This window comes from Lissotriton vulgaris, chromosome 4_1, assembly GCF_964263255.1.
Source record: "Lissotriton vulgaris chromosome 4_1, aLisVul1.2, whole genome shotgun sequence".
Lineage (NCBI taxonomy): Eukaryota > Metazoa > Chordata > Amphibia > Caudata > Salamandridae > Lissotriton > Lissotriton vulgaris.
The window spans coordinates 882,759,881-882,770,412 of NC_141691.1; the positions used below are offsets into that span (position 1 = coordinate 882,759,881).

At 47.3% G+C, this 10,532-nt stretch overlaps 1 pseudogene; it reads right to left on the reverse strand.

Annotated features, from left to right (window-relative positions):
• Positions 1-9,086: 9,086 nt before the first annotated feature.
• On the reverse strand, positions 9,087-10,157 carry LOC147722683 (zinc finger MYM-type protein 1-like; annotated as a pseudogene).
• Between the last annotated feature and the right edge of the window lie 375 nt (positions 10,158-10,532).

Consider the following 10,532-nt stretch of genomic DNA (forward strand, 5'->3'; position numbering starts at 1 on the left):
TGTATGAAAAACTTTCATGTAAAGTCCGCTATGGCACCCTTGGTGAATGTACCCCGTTTTTTAGAGTGTCTCGGGGCATACGTCAGGGATGTGTTTTAGCCCCGCTTTTATTTTCCCTTTTCATTAATGGTGTTGACCGATCCCTGACTGACATCCCAGCAGATGCCCCTTTGATTGATGGTAAACCTGTTCCGCTGTTACTTTATGCGGATGACGCTGTTCTTTTATCTCGAACACAGTTGGGCCTTCAGCGCCTAATTGATAATTTCATGCAATTCATTCAAGCTAGGCGGCTTCGTGTGAATAAAACTAAGACATACGTAATGTCATGTGGTCAGGCAGCCAAGCAGGTTAAGCATACCTTTTTCCTTGACAAGGAAAAGCTAACTTCTGTTAAATCCTTTTGTTATCTGGGAATAACATATAATAATAGTGGGTCTTGGAACGCGGAATTTGATGCCGTAAAAATAAAAATGCTACGGTCCACTAGTAGCATATTTCGTTTTGCCTCCAAACTCGGCACACGAAGTATCTCTGATATGGTGAACATATACAATGTATGTTGTGTTTCCTCTGCTCTGTATGGGGCAGGGGTATGGGGTCACTGTGAGGGTATTTCCCTGCAGAAGGAGGAAAACAAGTTCTTAAGGAGGCTGTTATGTGTTCCCCCTTCTGCCTCCATCCAGTTGATCCATGAAGAAGTTGGGATCGAGTATATTTCTGACTTAGCAGCAGTTCGGCCACTCTTATTGTGGCGTTCTATTTGGGCTAAGCCAGAGACTCGATTCACCAAGGACATTATCCTTGATTGTATAGGTTTGGATCACTCCTCACGTGTATTGTGGTTAAGATACATACATCGTTGGTATCTACTTCTTTTTAACATTGATGTGTTCCGTGAGCCTGAAAAGGTTGTCTCCATTTCAAAAAAAGAAATTAAGATTACGTTCCTTAATTTCCGAAAGGCCGAACGAGACAAAGCCGTTGGCAATCTTGTTACTATGAAATTTTATAAAGACCTAAATCTAGTACCCGGATTACAACCCTATCTTGTATTTGTGACTCGCCCTTCTCACCAGTATGTCCTAACACGGGTTAGATTGGGCATTGTACACCACTTGGTTGCCTTTCCAAACACTAAAACTAGTTCAAACATACCCTGTCCATGCGATAGCACCTCCAGGCAAAGTAGTTGCCATTTCTTGTTTTTTTGTAAATTTTATCAGTTTTTTAGGTTAAAATACCTTAAACCCATTTTTATCAAATATAACATTTGTACCACACAAACAGCATTGATATTTTTATCTTCACTAGAGAACGAGGAGACTTGTTTCTTTTTGGCTACTTATATTTTAAAATGTACAGCTGCCAGGAAAAGTATTGTATTATAATGTTGTTTACTTACCTGTCTGTACTTATGCTATACAGCTGCCAGGATCTGTTAATGATGATATTACTGTTAAACACTCCTGTCTGTATATATATGCTCTCACTTTTATGATCCATATCAATTCCTGTAATGAAGGTATTATAAAACATAAAGTGGTCCACTGTATTGAATGTTTACTTAATAATTTTAATGTACAGTTCCCATGAAAAGCCTAGTGAGCAACTCCTACTGATCCCCAGCTAGTCATTGTAAGAATGTTCGTATTTTGTAATAATATGATGACCTATAGAGGCATGATCACTTTCTACCTGATGCACTTTAGCCTCTTTTTCTTCTTTTCAGGAATGACTATATGGCGTCCTTTTTAATATTTCAATTATGTATTTCTGCTTGTATGATTTGTATGTACAAATCGAATAAAAGCTTTTTGAAATTTTTTTTTTTTTTTTTTTTTTTGACTCACAGATGTTTGTAATTAAAAAACGAGCGTTCTGGTTATAAATGTTCCTCTTTAAAGGTTGAAGCATTGCCTACTGGATGTTGTTAATACCGCTACTGCAAATAAGGTATACCATGTATATTAGAAAAACTAAGCGGTCGGATACCTGTGTGAAGTACTGCTTTTCTAACAGAAAACCTTTTGTTGCTTGTTGAATTTCTTACCAAAAGCACCTGGTGCTGAGAGCTGAGGGATGGAGGGTACTTTGTATAAATACCATGGGTTTAAAACCACCTGACAGTGGGGCTGAATTCCCTGTGTATCCAGGAGGTTCCAGGCAGCAAAAAAAGTGTCCAGATAATCTGGTGAATAGTGCTCCTTATGGAGCAAGATTAGAAAGATCAGCGTTTAGTTCAGTGGCAGGTTTCACCCATCATAACGTAGTGCAGAGGGTTAATATGCCTGGTGCAAAGAACATGAAGCATTCATATTCGCAGAACTGTATTTTGTAGGGATAGATGTGAGTTACTGTTTTTCTCACAGAAATCCTATGTTACTTCTGGAAACTTCTACGCACGGGTACCTAGCGCTAAGCTGATGGGTTGGAGAGTGCTTTGTATGTACCCAGACTATTTATCCTACAAGCAATTTGTGGACATCAATTCATCAAAACGTAAGGGGTAGCTGAAGTGACTTTACATGCCATGTGACCCCTGCCTGATGTCACAGGAAGTGGCATCACATGAACCTTGACCTGTTGACATCACAGGAAGTGACATCACCTACCCATTGAGCTATCCTGATGATGTCACAGTAAGTGGCATCAAATAAACTTTGACCTGGTGACATCACAGGAAGTGACATCATCTGCCCTTCGCACCCCCATAAAATCAAAGGAAGCACCATTCCATGACCTTTGACTTGGTGCTTTCACAGGAAGTGTAGCATTTAGCCTTTGGTTACTTACCTCACATACAGAGGCTGGAAAATCTCTACAGTTACAAAAGAATTACCCTATAAACAGAAATCCTAATGAAAATGCAACTGCATACATTGTTTCAGGTAATATCTTCAAATACACAATTAAGATAATGTAGCATTGATTACGAACCTATCAAGTAGTGTACAACAATGGAAAATACACTAGTCAAGTTGAAATCCGCCATTATCAATATCAAATAAATAATAACATGGGAAGGTTTATGGGCCTATAATGTTCAAAACAAGGCAGCTAACAGTGCTTGTAATACTGGTTCCCTATTTCTACACATGACAAGCTGATATGATGAGGATGCATATCCACTGTGACAGAAAGAAACTAAATGGACAGCAAGTTGGTGCTTTGCCAATAGTGCTTAGAAACGCGGTGGCTGCTCTCTTCTTGCCCCTGCATAGATAACTGATATCTGCGATCTCTGGTAGATATCTTCAGGTGGTATAGACCTCAAGGGGAATAGAGACTGATTGAAGAGCAGATGTCTTATTACTTACCGGTAATCTTCATTACCCCGATTAGGGTCCTCCCCGTCCCAGTCCTAACAACGTGAGGCAGTCCTGCCTCCACCCAGCCAATCACAACGCTAGTATTTCTATGCTACATAAGCCCCGCCCACCTACCGCCATGCCTGTTATCAACAAGACTCCGACACAAACACAGCGGGAGGGTGGGAGGGAAGAGGACTGGGACGGGGAGGACCCTAATCGGGGTAATGAAGATTACCGGTAAGTAATAAGACATTACCCCCTCATGGGTCCTCCCCGTCCCAGTCCTAACAACGTGAGGAACTCACAAGCAGAGAACCAATAAAGAAAACACGCAGGACACCAGGGATCCATGCAGAGTACAAAACTTTAATCAATAAAAGATCAATAAACAACAGCGTTCAAGACGCCAACAGAAAAACTGTCAGCAGAGGCATGTAAAACATCAAGCCGATAATGTCGCACAAATGTGTGATGAGACTGCCAGGTGGCCGCCCTACAAATCTCCTGGATAGAGACCCCCGCCGCCTCAGCCCAGGAAGCAGACACAGAACGCGTCGACCGACCCTGTACGTGAGACGGAGGAGGCAAATCCAAAGACTTGTAAGATTGACAGACCGCCAAACGGACCCACCGACTGATCGTGGAAGTGGAAACCTTCTTCCCTTTAGCCACACCCCCACAGGAGACAAACAGGGCAGGAGAACTCCGGAACCCTAGGGAACGTTGGACGTAAATCTGGAGAGCCCTGCGAACATCCAAAGAAGGGGGAACAAGGGAATCCCCCTCAGCAGGCAAATCAGGAAGAATCACCTCCTGCTGCAAATGAAAACTCGAAGAAACCTTAGGCAGAAAAGCCGGATCAAGCCGCAAAATGACCCGATCCGGGAGGAACTGCAAATAGGGAAACGAAACGAGCAAGGCACCCAACTCACCCAACCTGCGAGCGGAGGTAATGGCCAACAGGAAAGCCACCTTAGCGGACAGCCACAACAAATATGCCTCCATCAAAGGCTCAAAAGGGGGCAACTGTAGACCACGCAAAACAGTAGGCAAATCCCAAGAAGGAATGAGAACAGGAGAAACCGGCCGACGAAGCCGAAAGCTCCGAAGAAGCCGACTAACCAAAGGAGCAACACCCTCCAAGGAGGCCCCAGGACCCCGACAAGCACGAACCGCCGCCCACTGAGCAGACAACGTGGAAGGGGAAAGGCCTTTCAAAAAACCATCCCGGAGAAACTCCAACACAGAAGTAGGAACCCCAGGTACAGGATCCACCCCATGAGAGGAACACCAAGAAACAAAAGAACCCCAATGGCGGCCATAGCACTTAAGGGTCGAAGGGCGGCGAGACAACTGGATGTCACGAGCCACCACTGACGAACAACCCAAAGACTCCAAAGTCAACCGCTCAAGAGCCAAGCCGTCAGCTGCAAACGACGAAGACAAGGCAGAGACAGGAGTGGAAACTGAAGAGGAGATGGACACAAAGGAAGCCGGACAAACTGACCCTTCGCCAGCTTCAGCAGGAGGGGAAACCAAATGCGGCGAGGCCAGAAAGGAGCAATCAACAGGACCAAAACATTCTCCCTCCGAATCTTCTGCAGCACCCTCGGGAGGAGGGGAATGGGAGGGAATGCATACAGAAGGCCCGAAGGCCAGGGAATCGAAAGAGCATCCACTGCCCAAGCCTGAGGACACAGCACCTCCGAACAAAACCGGGGCAGGAGAGAGTTGTGAGGGGACGCAAAAAGATCGATCCAAGGAGTCCCGAACCGAAGGCAAAGGGACAGGAATAGAGGAAGAGAGAGATGGTACAGAACAGAAGATGGAAGGTCGCGGCTCAAAGCGTCCGCATGAAAATTCAACCGTCCCGGAATGTACACCGCCCTCAAGGCCAACAGATGAGATTCCGCCCAAGCACAAATCATGGAGGCCAACAAGTTCAGAGACGCGCACCTGGTCCCCCCCTGACGGTTCAAGTAACAACGAGCCACCTGGTTGTCGGTACGAACCAAAAGATTCGCCCCCAGGAGAGGAACCTGAAAGAACTGCACCGCCTCCCAGACAGCCGCCAACTCCCGCCAGTTCGAGGAACGGGTGCTGTCTCCCTGAGACCACTGACCCTTGGCTTCCAAGGACCCCAAAGTGGCCCCCCAACCCCAGAGACTGGCATCCGTCGTCAACAAAAGGGGAGGAGGAAGACAAAACCGCACCCCCTTCTCCAGGTTGGGAGTGCAAAGCCACCAGTCCAAGTCCCGAATCAGAGCAGGAGAGAGAGGAATCAGAGTCTCGTAGTCCGCCCGGGAGGGGTCCCACCGAGCCAACAGATGAGTCACCAAGGGCTTGAGATGGAGGCGAGCCCAAGGAACCACAGCAGTGGTCGCAGCCATCAACCCCTGGACCCGCAACCAAACACGAGCCGGGGCAGAGGGACGACTCAACAGATCCCGCAGCAGAGCCTGTAAGGAAAGGATCCGAACAGGAGGGAGAAACACCGCCCCCAGAGAGGTGTCGAACAGACCCCCGATGAACTGAAGTCTCTGAACAGGAACCAGATGAGACATGGCCAAATTCACCTTGAACCCCAGCTCCTGGAACAGGGACAACGTAGCCTCCACCGCCAGAAGAGCCTGAGGGAAAGAGGAAGCAGAGACCAAACAATCATCAATATAGGGAAACACGGAGAAACCCTGATGTTGCAAAACCCCCACAGCAGGAGCCAATACCTTGGTAAAAGTCCTGGGAGCAGTGGAGAGGCCGAACGGCAGAACCTGAAACTGGAAATGCATCCCCTGGACCACAAACCGCAGGAACCGCTGACTGGCAGGATGGACCGGAACGTGAAAATAGGCGTCCTCCAAGTCCAGGGAAGCCAAAAAATCTCCCTCCTGGATGAGGGGAATGATGGACTGCAATGTGACCATCCGAAAATGATCCAGCCGCACCAACTTGTTCAGGGAACGGAGATTCAATATGGGGCGGAAGGAACCATCGGGCTTTGGAACCAGAAACAGACGGGAATAAAACCCCAGGCCCACTTCCTCCACTGGAACCGGCACCACCGCCCCCTTCTGGAACAACAAGCGGACACCGGACAACATGGCAGACCTCCGCACCGGGTCTCTTGACAACGGGGTAACCAGAAGACAATCCAGAGGGGGAGGGCCCCGGAAGGGAATCCGGTAACCCCACCTGATGATATCCAAGACCCACTGATCGGAGATCAGAGCCGACCAACGGTCCAGAAACAAATGGAGACGAGCCCCCACAGCGGCATAGTCACTTTTGTCCAGCACCAGAGGGAGGCTGCGGCAGCTGCTGCTGCTGTTGCTGCTGAGGCCGGGATTTATAATGGAACGCGGCCCCCCGACCACGGGCCCGACCACGAAAGGGCTGAGAGGACAACACCCCCTGAAACCCCTGCTTCTGGAAAAAAGACCTCTTCTTAGGAGCAGGCTGAAAAGGCTTCAACAACTTCTTCTCCTCCGCAGAGCGCTGCACCATCGAATTCAAGGCATCCCCAAAGAGACGAGGACCCTCAAAAGGCAGTTTATGGACCAAAGACTTCTGAGCAGCATCAAGACGCCACGGCTTTGTCCACAGAGACCTCCTCCCAGCCACCGCCGCCCCAGCAGCCGAGGAGAAAGCCCACAAGGAATCAAAAGTGACATCTGACAGGAATTGCGCCAAAACCTCCATTTGAGCCAACACAGGAGTAGGGTCCCCATGATCCTGAAGACAGTCAAACAGCCTCTCGAAATCCTTGAGCAGGAACTGTGACGCATAGGCCGCATAAGTGCTAGCACGCACCCCAAAGTGAGAAGCGGCGTAAGAACGCTTGAGAGCAGATTCCACCTTACGCTCCACCGGATCAGACAGGGAAGCCTCCTCCGAAGACAAAGAGGAAGAGGAGGAAGCCATAGAAGACAAAAGAGAATTAACCTTCGGAATCGCAGGAAACTGGGAATCAAAGTCCGCCAGGCGATATCGCTTCCCCAGGAATCGCGGAATACCCTGCTTATCCACCTCCAGCCACTCTTTCGTGATAATATCCTTCAGGACATCATGGAAGGGGAGGTCATCCACCACAGAGGAACTATACTGTGCGTAAAACCCCTCTTCAGACAGGGATTTAGGGTCAAACCCAAGCACCTCACGAATATGCACCAGCATGTCCGAAAAAACCTTGCCCTGGATGTACTTTCCCTTAGGGGAATTGTCCAGCTCCTCCTCATCATCCTTAGCCCGCTTAGCCGCAGGCTCCAGCAGCGCAGACTGGACCGCAGAATCAATCAAGTCTCGCAAATCAGCCCTAGAAATCTGCAAGACGTCGTCCTCCTGTAGATCCTGAATATAATACTGCTTAGAAACAGCCTTAGCTGGCACAGGAGAAGAAGACCCCTCACTCATGGTGAAAAAACCCAGAAGAAACCAAACAGGAAATCACCACAACAAAGGAAGTGCCCAGCAACCTCCAATAAATACTGCCCCCAATCAACCAATCACGCAAAGGTGTGTTGAAGTATGAAATAAAAAGAGGGCAGCCCTGACGTCTCCACCCACAGCCACAGGTCAAAAGAGAATGGCCGCGGGGGCCAGACGCTGCGATAGTGCAGCAGCGCCGGAACGACCCGAGGCCAGGATACCATCAAAACTCCCCGCCCCAGCCCAGCACATGAGCAGGGAGCGCACCTGACCTCAGAACAGGAGCCCGGCCGACCGGAAAACCGGAGCGGCCGAGCTGTGCATTACAAGATGAAAACAACAGTTTAAATGTAAACACAAACGAAAAACTCACGGAACCGCCACCAAAGGAAACTGGATCCAGGGACCGGAACCGGGAGCACCAGCGTTCCGACAGCCGTCGGAGCAGAAAAAAAACAGGCATGGCGGTAGGTGGGCGGGGCTTATGTAGCATAGAAATACTAGCGTTGTGATTGGCTGGGTGGAGGCAGGACTGCCTCACGTTGTTAGGACTGGGACGGGGAGGACCCATGAGGGCGTAATGTTGTTTGCCTAGCCATCAGGAGTAGGCCGATACTGCATGGCAGCATGGTAGCTGCTGTCTTCGTGCTCCTGCATAGGATATTAGCTTCTGTGATCACTGGTCAATTTCTTCAGGTGACATAGGCCCAAAGAGAAATCGAGATTGATTGAGGAGTAACTGTTGTTTGCCTGGCAAAGTGTGAGGCTGCTTCTCTGAGTAAGGGAAAGGACCAGCTAATTTTGTAAGTGGATACCTCCGGCGATGCATGTCAGCAAAACTGTTGATGGCTTCATTCAAATTTAGCTGCTTAACCTCAATAGTTTCACAAGTCATTACCATTAAATCACTGAGTGTCTTGTCTCCACATGTTGTGCAAATCAGTTGTTACCCTTTTCCTACATGAGAAGAATCTCTCATTTGTAGCAGTAGTAATAAGTAAGGTAAGAAGTACATGTAAAATATCTAAAGTATGAGGAAGCGTTTCTGGCAGATAAATGAGATACTGCCTAACAGAGTGGATACCGGGTACATTCTTTTCAGAAAAATCCGATTGTGCAGTTTCCAAATTCGGATTGTAGAAGACTACTGTCTACTGCAACCTCTGGATATTTGTCAACAATAACTAGTGCGGAGGAAAAGTTAAAAAAAATTAAAGCTTCTTGATTGAACATTCTGACAGTAGACATGAGGAGCATGTTGTCTGTAAATCTAGCATCAAACTCATTTACAAATCGATCCAAAATAGAGAAATAAACTTCCTACTTTAAGCGCTCAGACAGCGGAGTTTAACTTTCTGAGACATTAAAATGGATGGAGCTTTTCCCTTCAGATGTACTGAGAAAATAGTCTGTCAGTTTGTCACTTAATTTATGTTGTCTTACATATGGAGCCCTTGGATTGGATTTGTCATGAATCTCAATTCCACTCTGCTCTGATAAGACCTTAGCCTGACTTAACAATTTGGTCCACTGACTGTCTTGATAGAGTTTCAGTAAATCACTTCTTGTTGACTCAATTAGATCACATACTCTCGGCAAGTCAAGGTCTTTGCTCTGTAGTACTTGGACAGACTGTGAATCTTTCAGAGAATGAGTTCCATACACCGCAATGTAAGTAACAAACCAAAGTTTTCAATGTTCTTAAGAAGTCTTTTGGCTTCTGAACTAGCCTCCTTGTCACGTTGTTGTGATCCCATTACACGAAGAATGATATTGGACTCAAATTGCTCCTGTACTTTTCTAACACAGGAGTACCAGTAAACCACCTCGTACTGAGAGTCTTTACATTACAGACAGATTTTTCACTGTCTGATCCTTCACAAAGAGCTCCTGTATTGGTGAACCTTGTGAAAGAAAAACATAAACTGCTTGCAGTGTCGAAAAGAAATGTTTTACTGGTTGTGTGTTAATTACTGTTTGCACTAACACAAGGTTTAGGGGATGGGCATAGTAGTGTAGATAAATTGCTTGTGATGCGATCTCTCATATTCTTGCTTAGACATCATTAAAACAGCAACTCATAACGGATGCTCCATCATAGCACTGTGCAACACATTTCTTCCAGTCAAGTCCAGCTTTCTGTATTGCTTCAATAATGGCTCCAGCAAGACTGGAGGCATCTAACTTCTCCATATGGTAACTCCCTAGTGCATTCTCCTGAACATTTCCATCACCATCAACAAAGAAGATAATAAACCTCAGCTGCTCTTTATGTAAGAAATCTATGGTTTCATCAACTAGCACTGCAAAATATTGTGTCACTTTTTTGACAATACACTCACAGACAAGTGCTGCCAACACAGATATCGTATCATTTTAGTAATCAGGAGAGGTAAGGTGCCCATACCTCCTAGACATTTTTCCTTTTAACCTCTCATCTTTATCAGAAGTCATCTCTAACAATTCAATGAACACTTTGTTGTTTGGCGGTGGGGGCAGGACCACAGGCCCCAGCATCCCTAGCAGCCATGAGAGCTGTCATCTCTCCTGCCAACGCCTGGAGGTGCCTTTATCAGCCGCAGGGGGTTCTTGCTGCGTGGGACACTGAAGTTTTTGTTTGGCGGTGGGGACAGGACCACAGGGCCCAGCATCCCTTGGGGCCGGGAGAGCAGTCATCGCTCCTGCCAGCACCCAGAGGCACCTTTATCAGCTGCAGGGGGGTTTCCGCTGCACGGGACACACTCGGGCTACCCCCTGGGCGAAGACTGGGACAAGAGCAGGCCTGCTGCTCCC